Below are 20,254 nucleotides of genomic sequence, written 5' to 3' on the forward strand. Positions count from 1 at the left end.
GTTGGAGTGCAGTGGCATGATCTCAGCTCACTGCAACCTCCACCTCCCGGGGTTCAAGCAATTCTCCTGTCTCATCCTCCCTAGAAGGTGGGATTACAGGTGCATGCAACCACGCCTGGCTAATTTTTGTATTTTTAGTAGAGATGGGGTTTCACCATGTTGGCCAGGGTGGTCTTGAACTCCTGATGTCATGATCCACCCACCTCAGCCTCCCAAAGTGCTGGGATTATAGGCATGAGCAACTGTGCCTGGCTGTAATCATATGAATTTACCTTAGCTTATTTTTAAAAATTTTAAAACTTATATAATGTGGTCATGTCAGTGTACAAAATATAAGAAGTTGAAAGAATTCTACAATAAATAACTACAAATGATGAAAGAAATTGTATTGATGAAACTGAAAAGGACACAGACAGACATCATATGCTCATGGATTAGAATAATTAATATTGTTAAAATGACCATACTGCTCAAAACTCTACAATTCAATGCAATCCCTACTAAAATACCAATATCATTTTTCACAGAAATAGAAAAATCAATGGAAAAAATAGAGTCTGAATAACAAAAGAAATTCTAAGAAAAAAGAACAAAGCTGGAAGCTTCATATTAACTAACTTCAAAATATATTAAAAGGCTATAGTAATCGAAACAGAATGGTACTTTCACAAAAAGCAGACACATAAAACAAACAATGTAGAGAACCAAGAAATAAAGTCACATCTTTACAGCCAACAGATTTTTAACAAGGATGCCAGGAACATATATTATGGAAAAGACATTCTCTTTTATAGCGTGCTGCAAAAATTGGAGATCCATATGCAGAAGAATGAAACTGGATGTCTATCTCTCCCCATGTACAAAAATAAAATCAAGATGAATTAAAAACTTAAATGTAAGACTTAAAACTAGAAAATCACCAGCAGAAAATATGGAGGAATGATTCCAGGAAATTGGTCTAAGCAAAAATTTTGTGGCTAAATCCTCAAAAGCATAAATATCAAAACCGCAAGTAGATACGAGATTATATTAACTGAAAAGCTTCTGCAAAGCAAAGGAAACAATCAACAAAGTGAAGAGATAAATGGTTAAACTGGAAAACATATTTGCAAACTATTCATCAAACAAGAAATGAATATCCAGAATATAGGAGAAATTTTAAAAACTCAGTAATAATAATAATCCCATTAAAAATGTGAACAAAGGACCTGAGTAGACACTTCTCAAAAGAAGACATATGATATGTCAACAATTAAATGAAGAAGTGCCCAACATTAGTAATCATAAGGGAAATGTAAATCAAAACTAAATGAGATATCTTCATACTCCAGTTAGTATGTCTAGTACTAAAAAGACAAAAAATGGCCTAGTATGGTGGCTCACAGCTGTAATCCCAGCATTTTGGGAGATTGAAGTGAATGGATCAATTGAGGTCAGTAGTTTTAGACCAGCCTGGCCAACATGGTAAAACCCCATCACTACCAAAAATACAAAAAGTAGCTGGGTGTATAGTGTGTCCCTATAATCCCAGCTACTCAGGAAGTCAAAGCAGGAGAATTGCTTGAACCTGGGAGGCGGAGATTGTAGTGAGCCAAGATTGTGCCAATGCACTCCAACCTCAGCAAAGAGTGAGACTCCATTTCACACACACAGAGAAAGAGAGAGAGAAAGAGACAATAAATATAGGGAGATACAGCAAGAAGACTGAATAGAAGCCTCCATTGTGGTTCTCCTCATGGAAACACAAAAGTTAGCAACTATATACACCAAAAAGCACCTTCATAAGCACCAAAAATCAGAAGAGCAATCACAGTACCTAGTATATTGCTGAAAAAGGCACTGAAGGGAGGAAGAAAAACTGTCTTGAATTGCTGATATCACTCATCTCCATCCCATGGCAGTGTACCTGCCTCTTGGAAAGAAAATCTGTACACTTGGGGGAGTGAGAGCACAGCAATTGTGAGCCATGGTGTTGAAATTCAGGGTTGCCAACACTTGGCAGAACTCAGCCAATTCCAACAAAGGGAGCATTTAGACATGTCCTAGTCATAAGGGAATCACGTGTCCCACTGGTTTGAACTTGAATTTCAGCAAGCCTCACAGCTGTGGGCTTAAGTGCTCTGAGGTTCTAAATAAACTTGAAAGGCAGTCTACGCCACAGGAAAGAAGGCAATTCCTAGGCATTTACTGGTGCTGTGCTGAGCTTAAAGGCAGTGGACTGGCAGGGGGGTGGGCACACAACCTCATGAGACACCAGCCAAGGTAGCCAGGGAAGTGCTTGTACCACCCCTCACCTAACCTCAAGCAGCACAGCTCACAAATCCAAACAGACTCTTTCCTTCTGATTGAAGAGTAAAAAGAACTTTGTCTCGCAACTTGAATGTCAGCTCAGCCACAGCAGAATAGGGCACCAGGCAGGGTCATCGACCCCTATTCCAGGCTCTAGCTCCCAGGTGACATTCTAGACACACCCTGCACCAAAGAGGAACCTGCTATCTAGAAGGGAATGACCCAGTACTGACAGGAACACCTGCTTACTAAAGATCCCTTGGGCCCTGAATAATCAGCAGTGGTAAACAGGTATTGCATGGCATGTGCGTTGGGTGCGACTTTGAGATGTTCTGGCTTCAGGTGTGATCCAGTACAGCTGTGGAGGCTATGAGGAGAGGCTCCTGCTTGAGAAAAACAGAGAGAAGAGTAAAGGGGACTTTGTCCTGCAGCTTAGGTACCAGCTTAGCCACAGTGGGGAAAACAAGTAGGTTCTTGGGGTACCCAATTCCAAGCCTTGGATCCTGGATAAGATTTCTGGACCTACTCTGGGCCACAGGGGAGACCACTACCCTAAAGAGTGAGTCCTAGGTAGGAGTTTGAAGGCATTTACCACAAGCTGGCTGAAGAGCCTTTGGGTCTTCAGTAAACATCAGCAGTACCCTGGCAGTACACCCTATGGGCTCATGGTAGTGGTGTACATGGGGCGAAACTCCTCTGCCAGAGGAAAAAAGAGGAAAATTGGGATGGACTGTTACTTGTGATTTCAGTGTCAGTTCAGCCACAGTAGAATAGAGCACCAAGTGGATTACTAAGTTTTCCCACTCCAGGAACAACATCCCTGGAGCCACCTGGGGTCTGAGGAAACTTGCCACCCAGAAGGGAAGGAAACAAGACTGGTTGGATTTACTATCTGCTGATTGTAGGTCCGTTGGGCCTTGGTCTCAGTCAGCACAGCTCAGCTGGTGGTGGACACAGGGGTGCTTGTGGCTTCCACCAAGTTCCAGGAAGCTCAGCACAGAGAGAAAGAGAGAAACTATTTGTTTAGGAGAAAATAAGGGAAGAGAACAAAAGTCTCTTCCCAGTAATCCAGATAATCCTTTGGGATAACATTCAAAAAACAGCAGTTGTTCCTGAGGATTTGGAGAAAGGGGAACTTTTATACACTGTTAAGAGAAATGTAATGAGTACAGCCACTATGGAAAACAGTTTATAGAATTTTCCAAAAACTAAAATACAACTACTATGAGATCCAGCAATCTTGATACTGGGTATTTATCCAAAGAAAAATAAATCAGTATATCAAAGGGATACCTGCACCCTCATATTTATTGAAACAGTATTCACAATAGCAGAGATATGGAATCAACCAATGTATCCAAAATTTGATAAAGAAAATGATGTGTGTGTGTGTGTGTGTACACACAATAAAATACTATCAAGCCATAAAAAAGAATAAATTCATGTCATTTGCAGCAACATAGATGAAACTGGAGGTTATCATGTTAAGTGAAATAATCCTGGTAAAGAAAGACAAATTTTACATGTTCTCACTCACATGTGGGAGCGAAAATTTGATCTCATGGAGGTACAGATAGATACCAGATCTATCATCTAGTAGAATGATAGATACCAGAAGCTAAAAGAGTATTTGAGTGGGTGGGAGGGATTAAAAAAAGGTTAATTAAGGGGTACAAATATGCAGTTAGATAAAAAGAATAGGTTATGCTTACTTGATTAGTACACAGTCTATACATGTAACAATATATCACATGTTCTTCATTAAAATGTACAAATACTAGTATCCATAAAAAGTATATGTCACAGATACAGAAAGAGGCAAATAGCAAAACTGACTGAAGAACCTGAATACGGACCTATAAGAAAATATAGTATATAACAGAATTAGACTCACAGAGCAGTAAAGAAATTATTTAGCTATGAGTGAAAAAAATTATTTCCTAAGGAAATTATTTAGCTATGTGTGGATAAAAATTATTTTCCATCTCGAATCTATTACGAAACCTAAAATGGTGTTTGCTTTGTACTCTGATCCCTTTCGAATAATATCTTCATCTCCAAGATAGGTAACTGTCATTTCCAAATAGCTCTTAAATGAAAGAAAGCTGCAAGACAAAGTGAGGTTGGAGAGAGAAGATAAAAGTATATTAGTGGTAATCTTAAATTATTGTCCTACCACATTTACTTTGTACACTAGCTATACTCAATCACTGAAGTTCCTTTAAAAAAGTACAGTATGAGTCTATACACATTCTTATCATAATATCTTTCTATAATACTATCTCCTCTTGTAAATGCTATGCATAATCCAGGTCATAATTCAAGATTCCATTGTGCATCACTTCTGTGAAGTCTTTCATAACACAGTTAAGCAGTTACACATTCATTTATTCCCAATTACAATGTGTCACACTGTTCAACGAATGACCACATACTCCTCTGTACATTTCCTTGAAAATAAACACTTGCCCCTTCATCCCTATCATCTAGCATAAATGTAATATTTGAAAGGTATGACAAGATTCTGAAAAACAAAAGTTAAGCTCTCAGAAACACACACAAAATGAAGGATTTGTCTAAAAACAAATCTGTCAAGAACAATGGTAATGTTAAGCAATAGACTTAATTCTATTCACTCTGTAAATATATAAAATCATAAATTCTTAACCAAAACTGAAAGAAAAAGGCTACAAATAATGTGATTCAATATATCTACTCCCATAAATGTATTTGATATGACATTTGTGATAGTAGTTGGTTTATAACAGACACTCCAAATGTATTTGTCAAAGAAAATATAAGGAGGGACTTCCACATGGCAGTGAAAGGACTGCTGTAGGCCCTCTTCCTAGTGAAACAACCATAATTACAATAACTGATTAAAATTGTATATATTTTAGAGCACAACCATCTAGTGTCTCAATAAATTGTCATAAGGGCATACAGCAAGCAGAGAAACATTTATCAAGCAAATCTACTAAATCTCAGCATGAAGAGTCACAAGCATTTGTCTCACAGGTTATTCTCTACCCTCCTCTCTAACTCAGTATGATAAGCTCTGATGCAGAAAAGTGTGACCAAAAAGAGAGTACCCTATTCCCCTAGATTCCAGGCCGCAGTGGCATTTTCTCCCTTGAGGGCAGGTTATAAGAGTTATCATCTACCTCAGCTGCATGTTGCAGAATCTCTGTTTCAGGCAATCTTGAAGAAGAAACCTGCTTCTCCCTCTACTTAGCCTCCACTTTTGGGGCTGATTGTCCACAAGACCTGTGTCAAGAAAAGAATACTGGACCCTGATAGCCTCCTGTCCTTGCTCTTTCATAAGGCACAAGTTTCATGCCAGAAAGGCAAGCTAAAATCAGGGACTACCTACCCAGCATACCACTAGTAGAGAAATCATGTTGTTCAGAGAAAAGTGGGGTGTTGCCTTGGCCCTAGCTGCAGAGCAGTGGCACAGAGTTTCTTCCAAGGGAGAAAGACAGGTCATAAGAAGAAAATGCTCTGTAGCTCTCCCTGAGAAGTGACTTTAATTGGAAAAATTCAAGCCTAAGAATACCGAACAAAAGAATGAAGATCTTTACAAATAGGTAATTAAGCAAAGATTGCTAGCTTCATAACAGCATTGAATAAAATGACAGATAAACAAGAAGTTTAAGGCAATGATCCAGAGAACGATGCAGCTAACAAGAGCCATTCTGAAGTCAGAGCAAGCACCAAACACTGGCCTTGAACGTGACCCTTGTGTAGCTCCCTGGGTTTAATTAATTCGGACTATAATGCAATTTATGGTCTAGGACATTTTTTAATACAATGTTAACCAACAATTAGTGACATCTAGAAGCTTGAAGTAATACCAATTGAGGCAGACCAGCCAGAATGTATGACACACACACACGTACACACACCAACCAGAATATACACATACACACACATATATACGTATATATATATGTATATGTGTATATATACATGTATGTATGTGTATATATATACGTATGGTATGTATATATATATATATATATGTATGTATGTATATCTTTGGTCAGGGGTCAGGATGAGGGAAAACCAGGGACACAGTGTATGTGTTCAAAGTTTCACCCTCTAGGCATTGTAGACTGTGTATCTATATTTATATTTCAGCTTTAGTAATATATGTTAATTTCAAATAAAATGTATTTCAGCATAGGATTTTTTTTTCTATTGGATTAATGATTACCTCATTCTTTTAATATCCAAGTTCTAATTCACATAAAAATTTCTAGAAATGTCTTTTATGTAGTATAATTTTCATTTAAATTTATTTTGGGTCTTCTTACTATAAATATTTAAAGAGAAAAATTATAATTAATTAATGCCTTTTTAAATAATATTCAATTTGCAATTTAGTGCCTCTAAATATAAGACGATATGCAATTCTGTGTGTGTGTGAGGGGATGTTTTAATTGTATATAAATGGTTTTGAGATATTTTTCTTTTCTTCTATACCACGTCCTGGTATCTTGAACTCAATTTCGTATTAATTCTTTTCTTTTACATCTTGATTATTCTAATTAGGATATTTTAAATTGTATGAAATATTTTGAGTCAACTGAGTTTTAAAGGGAGCCATTTGCTTTACCTCAGCCTGGAATCTTTTCCTTATGTATATGAAGTTTTACTATATTCAGAGCTTAAAAAGAAAATTTCTCCAATTTACTGAGTGAGCATTATTGCTAAATAAGATTGCTTCATGGTACATCTTTGTGCTATATTCTGCTGCTCTGAGATTAGACATTGTCCTTGATTCTAGCTGAAAAATTACCCAGTTTATTCTCAGAGGTTTCCTTCTTGTGCCTCTTTTGAATTATATCTCTTCTTTCCTCATAGTTCCCATATTGTCTTATGTTGTATATATCATCATCTACTATACCATATTTCTACTATACAGAGTTTCATTAGTATGCATCAGGTACCATGCTCTATTTTATTTTATTTTTTGATTCTATAACTTATGTAAAGTCTCAAGAGCCCAATAAGGAAGGTACCTTTATAACATATTTATAGTTTGGGATTTTGGACTACAGAAATTACTGATCTTGTTCAAGATGGCATGCCTCTTAGGTGGTAGAGCTGGTATTCTAATGTAGGTCTATCTGATTATAGCTATTTACCACCACATGGTTTATGGCAGGGCAGTAGAATTTGTTCTATCATCTATCTATCTATCTATCTATCTATCTATCTATCTATCTCTCTATCTATCTATCTCTATCTATCTCTAAATATCTATTTGCCTATCTATCTATCTACAATGTGTACATATGAAAAGAACATGTGTGTGTGTGTGTATCTGTGTGTGTGTGTATTTTTTCTTTTCATGAGCTATTGGTGAGTATAGGGTTAAATGCATGGGTTCAACTGATCATCTGGGAATCTGAAATTTTCCTCCTTCCCAATGGGAAACAGCTTATCTATACTTTAGTGGAGAAATTTGTAAATGAAGATTAGCATACCATTTGCCACTATTTCTGAATGTAAATTTTTGTTCAAACTTACTTAAATTCATACTTCAAATTTAGATTAGACACCTATACAGGTTATTTTGAGGAGTTCAAAAAGAAATTTGCTGTGCAGGAAGAATGAATAAATAAGTAAATGAATGAATACAAGTACGGTCAAATTAGGCCTGGTAACATTATGCAGAAATGAGGCTGACTCATATAAGGTTACTGGGTTAATTTTAATAGTTTCACATAACACAGCCTTAAACTTATAGTAAAAATTTATTAATGTTGTTGCTACATTAAAGAATGAGAGATCATTCTTTGTATAATTTAGTCAGCATAAGTATTTTACCTTTAAATAGATCTCTAATGGCAAATCTCAACATCTTCTAGTTTGGAGAGAATATAAAGGGCTACTGTGCCAAACTGCACATGAAAGAGTGGAGAAAAATTTATTTAATGTTTGATTGTTTTAATCTTTAATCCTTTAGCCACCTTTGTCTGAAGGACAATTATTTTGGCTAATGTTCAAATTAATTCATTTTAATGTCAGGTTCTGTTTCAGTAAGTACAGTGAATTTCTAAGTTATAGACTGTTAAAATAATTGTTTTTTTAAATGTTTATGTATCTTTTAAGTAACCACTTAAATCAGTCCCTTTGTAATACCATAAGCTGCATATTATAGATACTTTTAAATCACATTTCCAACTTTGTAATCATATAAGCATATGTTCCACATAATGACAGTCATCAAGTTAATACAGATGTATAATTCATTTTGGAAGTTAGCCACATTCCTCCCTGCTCTGAACACAGAAACCTGTCATACAAATATATCATTCTATTTAGATTGATGATAAGAATGCTTAGAGTTCTTTGCCAAATCTTAGAAAACAAGAACAATAATTAAAATAAACAATAAATAGTGTTGTACCCCTATATAGATTTATGATTAAAATTCATTTCCATGTCTGGTTTTGTTAATGTTCATTTTTATTTATTTATTTATACATTTTAATTTCAGCTTCAATATATAAATGAAAGAGATATTTAGTTATGTTTCCTAAAGTAAATCTGATGCAATCCTTTTTATTATTATTTTTATTTAATTGTCTTAAGAACACTTAACATGAGATTGACCCTCCTAACAGATTTTTAAATATACATTGACTCTTCTTAACTACAAGTTTAATATTGTACATCAGGTCTCTAGAGCTTACACATCTTGTAAACCTGCAACTTTATCCTCATTGATTAGCAATTCTAAATCTTCCAAATGACATCTAAAATTACCACACAATCACATACTAGAAATTCTTTGAGAAGGAAACTGACATAATCAATGTTTAAAAGATTTTTCTTACATAATTGTATGTCACTTTGCAGAAGGCAGTTTAATAATTGCATTTTGGATGTTAGAAAATGTGAACATCGGGTGGTAAAATCCTTAGAACAAATATAAGATAGGACACAATATTCTATCTAAAGAAGCTGATTACTTTAGCCATTCTCTTATGGTTTGATTTGATTTATTTCTATTCTTTATTTTTATTCAGTTTCTATGGTTTTGGGGAAAGATTAATAGCTTTTGGCAGAAAAAAATCAGTTACAATGACTTAGAAGAGTCTTAATCTCATGAAAGAAATAAATGCTGTCAGTCAAGAAGTTGTAACCTTTACCTTGTTTTGACCTTTACATTTTCAAGGTGAGCCTATTATTTGGAAGGGAGTAACACAAAACTCCACAGGATGCTCTGTGATCAATACAATCAACAGACCTTCACACTGTATGTTTAAAGGTATTAAGAAGATAAACAAACACATCAGAATTTTACCAGTTGGAATAATCCTGTACTGGATGTTTGCCTCATTTGGGGATTTACAATTGATCTCTTCTGTATTCTGAACTCCACAGCATTATTCTCAATGACTTTACAAAAGAAAAGGAGAGTTGTTACTTAAATGTTAGGGTTTAAAATTGAAGACAACTTGCATATTTATGCATTATATAAAGTGAAACATGGGAAGGCAAAATTATTATTTTTAAATTAAATTTTTAGCTATGTTTGTCCCTATATTAATACATTGAATAAATTCTGAGTACCTTGTATGTGACTGTTCTATTATGTGAGGACAGTGTGATGAATAAAATATACATGCTGTCTTCCCTTTTAGAACTTATATGCTAGTGCAGAAATGAATGTTGAACATTTTGAGAGAACATTAAAATGTGTAATCGAAATTGTGATAATAATGAGAAAGAAGAGGGATACGGCAAAATGCCCTGACCTGACCTATGAGAAAACTTATTTGAGGAAGTTTAATTTTGTTGACTTAAAAGATGAAAATAAATTAAAGCTTGGGAGTATGTGACCTGAGTGAAATGGTGAATTTAGTAGTGGGAGCAAGAGAGAAGAGATGTCCCAGAAAATGTAACACAAAAAGGTCAATATCACTGAGATGTGAAGGAGTATGTCACATCAGGAACTGAGAAAAAAACATCATCATTAATTATCAGAGAAATGCAAAATCAAAACCACAATGAGATACCATCTCACATCAGTCAGATGGCTCCTGTTAAAAAATTAAAAAGTAACTGATGCTGGTGAGGTTGTGGAGAAAAGGAAACACCTATACACATTGTTGGTGGGAATGTAAATTAGTTCAGCCACCACGGACAGCAGTTTGCTGATCTCTCAAATAACTTAGTACAGAGCTACCATTCCACCTAGAAATTTTATTACTAGGTATATACCCAAAGGAGAAAGAAGTCATTCTACCAAAAAGTGTAGAATGAACAAAACATAATTTTGTTCTTTTTTATGGTTATGTAGTATTCCATGGGGTATGCATACCACATTTTTTATCCAATCCACTGTTGACAGGCACCTACATTGATTCCATGACTTCCTATTATGAATAACATTGGTGTTATTCCATGACTTCCTATTATAAATAACATCAGTGTTATTCCATTACTTCCTATTATGAATAACATCCGGGTAATCCATTACTTCCTATTAGGAATAATATCAGTTATTATTCCTATTATGAATAGGAATACATACTATTCATATAAATAGGAAACACTGATGTTATTCATAATAGGAAGTCATGAAATCAACCTAGGTGCCTGTCAACAGTGGGTTGGATAAAAAATGTGGTATACATACACCATGGAATACTACATAACCATAAAAAAAGAACAAAATTATGTTCTTTGCAGCAACATGAATGCAGCTGGAGGCCATTATCCTAGGCAAATCACTGCAGAAACAGAATATGAAATACTGCATGTTGTCATTTGTCAGTGGGGACCAACCCTTGAGCACACATGGACGTAAAGATGGGAACAATAGATACTGGGGGATTACTAGGTGGGGGAGGGATGGAGAAGGGAATGGACTGAAAAACTACCTATTCGTCACTATGCTTGCTACCTGGGTGATTGGATCATCTGTACTCCAAAGCTCAGCACCATGCAATATACTCATGTAACAGACCTGCATATGTACACCCTGAATCTACGATAAAAATTGAAAATAAAAATCTGAGAAAAAAAATTGCAAAACATTTAGGGCAGATAATGAAGCCTGTAATACTGCCAGGCTTTATTCTTGAATGGCATTTATCCTGAGAAGGCGTAGTCATCAGTATCTGTGTAAAACCTCTTTCTGTCTCACTTGGTTAAAGCTTTCATTTCTACTAGATCAAGTTTGGTTTTCCTTTTCAAAATTGCAAATAAACATGGGAGTTATATTTTGGATCTTTCTGGAAACACTGTTTATCCACAGAATTTGACAGTAATCCAGCTTGCCTGAATTTAGTTAGCTTTCCTTCCAGCTGGTCCTTCTGACCTTTCAACATGCTTCAATTGGTCATTGAGCATTCCCTTGCATTCTGGCCAATGACATTATGGACTTGTATTTTCACTGCCTTAGATCTACAACTAAATGTTTTTTTTCAAAGATCCCTGGTTCCTTTTATTGGAAAACTGTATTTAGTAACTAAGATTTTGATGTTGGATATGGCATTGCTTCTAGGTCTTTTCAATGGACATAGCTAGGGATTATATTTTGAAATTATGAATCATACTGTTTTTTATACTTAAATTTTCAACAAAATTTTTCTAATTTATTGGATTTTATAATCGATTATGTGTTTTTGCTCATACTGAGTTCCTATTTCTGACATCAACATATTTCCTTATTTAACCATAAATATACATGAGATTTTAAAATCTCATCTTCAAAATTATTTCAAAAATAAAACTACTGAGTAAACTTCACAATTTCTTTTCTTTTCTTTCTGTATACTAAGATATAGTTTGCTAAAATGTACACAAATTAGCTCACTTTTCAAGCTTACGATAGGCCTGGATATCCATTACTATGAGTTTAATTATATGGCACCACTGCCTCCAAAATATGGTTCAAATTTCACCTCTAGATCATCAAATCACAACATAAGTAACAAATGTGCCTTATAATCAGTGACCAATCATGTCAGTTATTTCAGTCTGCTGGTGATTGTTCACTTCACGGTATTCAGTTCATGCATGCAAATGAAAGCATGCGGTTATACTGCCTCCTTATCTCTCAGTGATACACTTACGTGAGATTTTGAAAAGTGAAAATGCAAAAGGTTGAATTGACCAGTAGAGATAAAAGTACAATAAATAAATGAAGGTGGCAATGCTGAAAGTGAAATGGAAATTCAACGGAAGTAGAAGAAATAGCTAGTTGGGGGATATTGACTTTGCCACCATATGAGGGACTCTAAATATGATGGCAGAGGAACTTACTGAAGGCAAACTTATCTATGTAAAATGAGAATATGGTTGTCAACTAGGTTAGTAGGTTGAAGGTACTATTTATGTCTTCTCTAGTCTTCCTCACCTTTTGTCTACCTGTTCTAGAATTTTTTTAGCTAAGAGCTAAGAAAGTTAAAATCTTCAAATATTATTTTTGATTTGTTTACTTGTGCTTTTCAGATTGGTCTTTTGTTTTGTTGTTGTTTCATTTATCTTGAAAGTCTGAACTAAGTACATGTACATTAGCTTTATGAACATTATTGTTTGGAGGATGTATCCTTTTTTCTCATATATCTCTGCTACATTTGTCTTCACAAGAAATATGTATTTCCTCTAGACACAATTTAGTTAGATATTTTTTCTTACATTTTATCATACAATATCTAACATTTAATTCGCATGTTTTAGCCATGTTTATTTAACCTAATTATTAATTTAGTTGGGATATTTTTAACATCACATTTGCTTTCTATTTTACACATTTGGTGTTTCTTTTATCTGATTGTTTTCTGTTTATTGGTTATCTTTAGAAATTTTACTTAATCTCCATTTTTAAATTAGCTAAAACTCTAATTTGTGAGCATGCACCTGTGTGTATTGCTGTTCTGAAGTTTACAATATATATTTTTAATGTGTCACATCTATTTTAATATGAAACCACTTTACATATAAAAAACAGACATTCACATTTTCTTTTATACTTTTTGATACTTTTTTTATAATATATTTTGCTTTTACACATGCTTTAAGCCCCAATACTATATATATGTGTGTGTGCGTATATATATATATATACGCACACACACATATATATAAATATATTTTGAACATCCATTGTTTTCTGAAGGCATTAAAAGTGAAGAAACTTTTTATCTCTGCCAAATTATTAATGATGGCACTCTCAATTCCTTTAAGAAATCATAGTTTGTTTCTGGTATAATCTATCTTTAATTTGAATAACTTCCTATGCCATTTATTATTGAAAATACCTGCTGGCAATGAATATCTCATCTTTGTTTTCTTAAATATTTTTATTATAATTTAGTTTTTCAAAGATATTTGTAATAAATATAGAATCCTGGGTTATTTTTTCCTTTTTGTCATTTAAGGATACTTGTCAACTCTTGTGCCTTGCTTTCTCACATGTCTAGTTTTTATTTTATTGCATGCTGACATTGCATATTATGTTTATAGAGTATGTAGATCTTATTGTCTGCCTTTTAGGAATTTGAAATTTGTTTTGGGAAAAAAGTTTAATTACTTCCAGATTTACTTGATTACCTGAGGCTTGCTTTATTTTTTTATTAGGGTGAATCTAATATATATCAATGCTAGCTTATACTTAATTCTAAGATTGACTTCCTGCACACTTGAATAATCACTCACTGGTTATTAAGGTCTCTGGTTGAATGGCATTTGGACATTTCTAGGCCCTGTGTATGTTTCAAGAATTCTTCAATCTATAGTTTCCTGGTAGTTGCTGTTTACTTATTCACACAATCTCAACTAACACATGTACATGTTAACATTTAGAAAAGAGTCAAGAGAGCATGTATGTAGATGTCTAAAGATTTCTTTTGTATTGTTGTTTGTTTTTTGTGTAATTCACTTGTTTTCAGTACTCTGCCTCATAAATTTCAGCAGCTTTTCCCTCTGTCTTCTTAATCCAGAGTGATCTCCATTGTGTTCCCACCTGTTTTTCATGATCCAAAATCTTTCTCCTGACAAAAAACCAGAAAAAATTACTAGAATTACCTAATTTGTTTTTCTTCTCTCAGGGACCAGTTTCTCACTGCTTATTGTTTCAATGTCTAAAAACATTTGTATATACATTGTCCATGGTTCTAAATTTTTAAGGCAGTATGTCAAGTTCTGTGCCATTAACTCCTTGATAGCCAGAAATGATACAGTTTGTTTGTTTGCTTTTAAGTTGTTTTAGTAGCAGTGTTGCTATGCTAATGACTGATTAAATCCGAGCAGAATGCAGAGGTCTAATCAATTTTATTCTTCACTTTAGTTTTGTTTAAGCTTCCTGTTTTTAAAAATGTCTTTAATCCATAACACATGCCTATAAATAAAGACACTTAAAAACTACATTATGATTAAAACCACCAAAGCTGTTAGTGACTAATATGCCAAGGGGATAAATAATCAATAGCCACCAATTTATTCTAATTAATTATTTATAATTATATAATTTATTTTTTTTTCTAAATATAAAATTGAAACAGGACCATAACCACATGCATCTACTTAGGCTCTTCTATCTGCAATTTGAGAAATCTGGACTAAATGGCCATCAAAGAATTTATATATTTATATATATTTAATATATAGTTAATATGCATATATAATTAACATAAATAAAATACATATAACTATGTCATAAACATAGATTAAAAAATTTGAGACATGTATGGTACTTTCAAGTTATTATTGTTCTCCCGTCTATAACAACTGTGTCTCACACTTCTTTTATATACAAACAAGCTAGGTAAAATTTTTTTCTTGGTAGGAAAATGAAGTGTCAATACAAGTCTTCAGCTTTGCTTTCAACAAGTTTGCATCTCATAAACTCATCCAAACTAAAAATGTGAATGCTTCCTTCATGAGCAACGTTAGATCAATGATGTATAAAGTAAAAATATCAAAAAGATATTGAAAAGATATTCAAGAAAAGAAATTTGAAGAAAATATTGCACAGGTCCTTCTTTTTAAACTAATTTCTCATACAGTTACTGTATCTGTGGCTGAAAATGTGCTTGCTTATAGTCACACCCTTAATAAATCTATCATAAATATTTACTCAAATAAATGCTACATAACATTGAAATTACTAAATTCAACTATTTAAAATCTTCTGAATATACTTTTAACATGAATTAAATTTTAATAATGAGGGCCAAAATGAAGCTCTAGGAGAAAATGCAAAGACTGTCTATACTTCTACAAGTTATATTGTAGAAGGCTCGTTCTCCAAGGCTTATATTCAATCTATCCCAACATACAAAAATGACAAAATAAGGAGGTATAAAGGGAATTTCTTTGGCCATTTCATAGATCATTTTCCCATGCTTCTTTTCTCTTCAAAGAAGTATTTTTCAATAATTCCTAGCTGTGTGTACAAAGTTATGTCCTTGGTACCTGTTAAGTACAGTGTGCCCAACTGTGCTTTTTTCTAGAAATACACCAGTTAATAATGTTAAGATGCTTCCAGTCTGGCAAAAAAAAAAAAAAAAAAAAATCCCACACTTTCTGTGTGTTCTTATTATTATCTGGCTGTTTATTGGCCCCAATAGTGCTTATACTTTCATATTCACTCTATGTGCTTCATAGTGTTTTTCCAGAATCCCATTTAGTAAAAGTTCCCATTCTTCCAAAGTATTAATAACAATCTCAGCCAGCAATTGGGAGAGCATTGACTATTTTCGGCAACATAGCATTAAGGTGTAAATGACTCATAGCCTAAATTTAAAGTATTAGTACTTTGAAGAATATTTTAATTTATTTTTAATACAAAAGAATGAATCACTAGGAAAAGAATATTCAAAATGCAAACTGATCTGGAAAATTGTGGACAGACATTATTCTATCCAGGGAATTTTAAACAGAAGAAGAAGGTTTGGGGGACAGGTAACATGTCAATTTATACCAAAAGAAACGTCCAATCAATTTGGTAGCCATTATTACAAATTAACTCCAAAGCCAAGTTTTAATAAATAATCTAATCTACTTTTGGCATTTGAAATTTGGGGTTTATATTCATACATGCATGTACCCTTAGTGATTAGAGACAATTGGTATTTCCAGTACCCTGTGGCACAACCTCTCAAAGAGAAGGCTACAATAGAAGACCAAGGATTAGCAGAATTTATATTCAATGAACAAATACGTAATAGCAAATTGGCACTAGAGTCCAACGATGGGCACTGGTTAACAAGAGGCACTTACTGTCTGAAATTAACTTAGAAAACATATATCACATTGTTTAAGCATAAGAAAGTAGCTTCCCATTCTGTAGGTTGCCATTCACTCTGATAATAGTCTCTTTTGCTGTGCAGAGACTCTTTAGTTTATTAGAACCTATTTGTCAATTTTAGCTTGTGTTCATTGCTTTGGCTGTTTTAGTCATGACGTCTTTGCCCATGCCTATGCCCTGAATGGTTTTGCCTAGGTTTTCTTCTAGGGTTTTTATGGTTTTAGGTTTTATGTTTAAGTCTTTAATCCATCTTGAGTTAATTTTTGTATAAGTTGTAAGGAAGGGGTCAAAAAAATAGTTTCCTACATAGACAATATAGAACCAACATTTCATTAATCAGTTCATCCATTGTTTTGTCATTCCCTCACAGTCTCATTTGTTGTTTTTATGACAGTGATAGATGCTTATATGGCCTTCAAAAATTATACCATTTTTCTTTCTACTACTGAATTTTCCATGTTGATTCAGTTCAACAATAATAAAATCTTATGACTCAAAGACAGATTAAAAAAATGTGGGTTTCAATGCATATTATTTCTGCAAAGAACAGTTGTTTATCATGTATCATCATTTTTGCTGCTGCAATACTAAAAATAATTTTAAACTCACATTTATTTCTGTGATTATAATGCTTATTTCTTGAACTTTTATATTACAGCCTTTCAATTATTATATATTTTTTGCATGCTGACTTTACTACTGTAAGTATTTATGTATTGATTTCAAGTAGATGATCTGGATTATTTTGAGTCCCTAAAGTGTGCATATATTTCTCTGACATTCCTTTAAAAAAATCACATTATGAGTGAGTATACATTCTTGACCCCACTATAATCTTCAAAAATAGCACAAAGGATATTCAACCAGTTTAGGGCATTTAGCATTTTTTGAGCAAGTATATAAGAAATCTAACTTTCTTTCTGCAGCTGGCAAACTTATTTTTGGCCAGTTGCAGAACAAAACTTATATTTTATTTTCAGAAAAATCCATAATGTTTGTTGTTCATAGCATTGTTATTTGGCCTATTTTCTTTCTTATTCGATTAGGAGGGATTTAGCCCCATCCATATTTTCATCAAAAACAGGTTTGTGGTAGTACTTGATCTTGTCCATCAATTCCTTTTTTTCCCCAAAGGATAACTGACGAAGATCACATACATTCCAAGTTACTGAGTCACCTCATGTGGTCCTCTTCAACTGTGGTAGAACCTTTTATTTCTCCTACTATTCTCACTATTTTAACTGATAAAGTACAGTAATTTTTATTTTTCATCATTTAAACCTGCCATCGACCTTGATGTCTAAGTTTATTGCATAGAATGTTTTATAAATGAAGCCAATAAATCACTTCCCCCATCCCCATCCGCTCACTAGCATTCTCCCATTCTTACCTCATTTATTCTATGGTGGAGAATGAAAAAACAAAAAGCATGTATTGTGGGGGAAGGTGAGCTGAGAGATACCTTAGTGTATTAATATTCTCTGATGTATAAATTTATTCCAAAACATAGTGGCTTAAACAATAAAAAGTATTCATTATCTCATGCCATTTACATGGCTCAGAAATTTGGAAGTTAGTTAGTTGGCTAGTTCTTGCTCAGGACTTCTTGTGGTTTTATAGCTGAGATGTTAGCCAGATAGGTTGTCATTTTAAGGCTTAATGGGGCTGGAAGATTCAGCTACAGGATTGTTCACTCACATGACTGGCAAGTCTGTACTTCCTGTGGGAAAGAGGCCATGGTCCCTTGACATATGGATTATCCCATAGTTCCATAGATCTGCTGGGGTGTCCAAATCATAGTCTTGGTGTCTACAGGAGTCAGTGCTCCAAGAGAGAGCAAGATAAAAGTAGTAGTAAAATGTATTTTATGTTTTCAACTTGGAAGTCATACACTATCATGTTTACAATGTACTACTATAAGTTACATAAGGGAGGCCCATATTCAGTGAGAAGGAAACTGACTATACATGAATGTGACTATCAGGCTAAGGGAATCATTTGAGGCTTTCAAAAATATATATGGATTTAGGAGGTGAAGGTGCAGTTTTGTTACATGGACACATTGTGTAGTGGTGAAGTCTGGACTTTTAGTATACCCATCACCTAAACGTGGATACTGTACCCAACAGGTAATTATTTGACCCTCACCTCCACTTTCACCCTTCCACCTTTGGGAGTCTTCAATGTCTTTTATGTCCTTCTTACGTTCATGTGTTCTGACTGTTAAGCTCCCACCTCTAAGCAGAAATTTGACTTTGTTTCTGAGTTATTTCATTTAGAAAAATTGCCTCCAGCTCTATCTATGTTGCTGCAAAATGCAGGATTTAATTCTCTTTTACGGTTACATAGTATTCCACAGTGTATTTGTGTTTATGTTTCACTTTTTTTTTTTAACTCCAATCATTTGTTGATTAACAAAGATTGATTCTATGACTTTGCTATTGTGAATAGTACTGAGATAAATATGAGTACAGGCATCTTTTCATATGATTTCCTTCTCTTTGGGTAGATATTCAGTAATGGGATTGTTGAATCAAACACTAGTCTTTTCAGTTCTTTGAGAAATCTCCATATTGTTTTTCATAGAGTTTAAGTTCCATCTCACCAACAGTGTACCAGGGTTCCTTTTCCTCTGCATCTTTGCAAATATTCTGAGTAGTGTGAGATGGTATCTTATTGTGGTTCCAATTTTCATGTCTTTGATGATTAGTGATGTGTAGCATTTTTTTATGTTTATTGGTCATTTATATGTATTCTATTGAGAAATGTTTGTTCATGTACTGTATTCACTTTTTAATAAGATTGTTACTGTTTTAGTTGTTTGAGTTGCGGTTGTTCTTGTTTAGTTGTTTGAGTTCCTTGTAGATTCTGAATATTAGCCCTTGCTGGATGCACATAGTGGAAGAAAATATTATCCTAATATTATCTATGTACTTTGTTGATTATTTATTTTGCTATGCAGAAGGTTTTTAGTTTAATTAAGTGCTATTTGCATATTTTTGGTTTTCTTGACTTTGCTATTGAGGACTTAGTCAAATATTTTTTGTGCAGGCCAACATCCAGAATTTTTTTTTCTTTTTCTTTTTTTTTTCCTGGGCTTTTTGTAAAAGTTTCAGGTCTTAAATTTAAGTCTTCAGTCCATCTTGAGTTAATTTTTATAAATGGTTAGAGATACTGATTCATTTGAAGGCTGGCACCACACCTAGCACCACAAAAAAAGCCAAAACAGTAGAAATTATACTCTCTCGTTTTACCTTTAGCATGGGCTTTGCACTGCAAGACTCAGAGCAAAGAGTGCCTAAAGGTTAAATTACCTTTCAACTGAGAAGCCTTTTAATTTTAGCTTTGTATCTGTTCCAGTGCTTATAACTTTTCTGTTCATGGGCTTATTGAGTATTTGGGCCTGGCTCTTAAATGGGTTCTGTTTAGTGAATATCTGGTTTTGACTGTGATATTGCAAATCCTAGATGTCAATGTTATAAGTTTTCAAATTGATGCATTTATATATGGATAATCGCAGAGAAATTGGCTCAGTGATTATTAGTCATATGCTTTTCTTTATTTTCCTAATAACAGTAAGCTTAATTTTGCTAACTTGTTTTCTTTACTTATATCTACAAAAATTAATGTTAAGAGTTTTAATGTTATTAGTGTTTCCAAACCTGACAGAACTGAAAATAGTGTTTCCAA

This window comes from Callithrix jacchus, chromosome 6 (assembly GCF_049354715.1).
Source record: "Callithrix jacchus isolate 240 chromosome 6, calJac240_pri, whole genome shotgun sequence".
NCBI classification, from domain to species: Eukaryota; Metazoa; Chordata; class Mammalia; order Primates; family Cebidae; genus Callithrix; species Callithrix jacchus.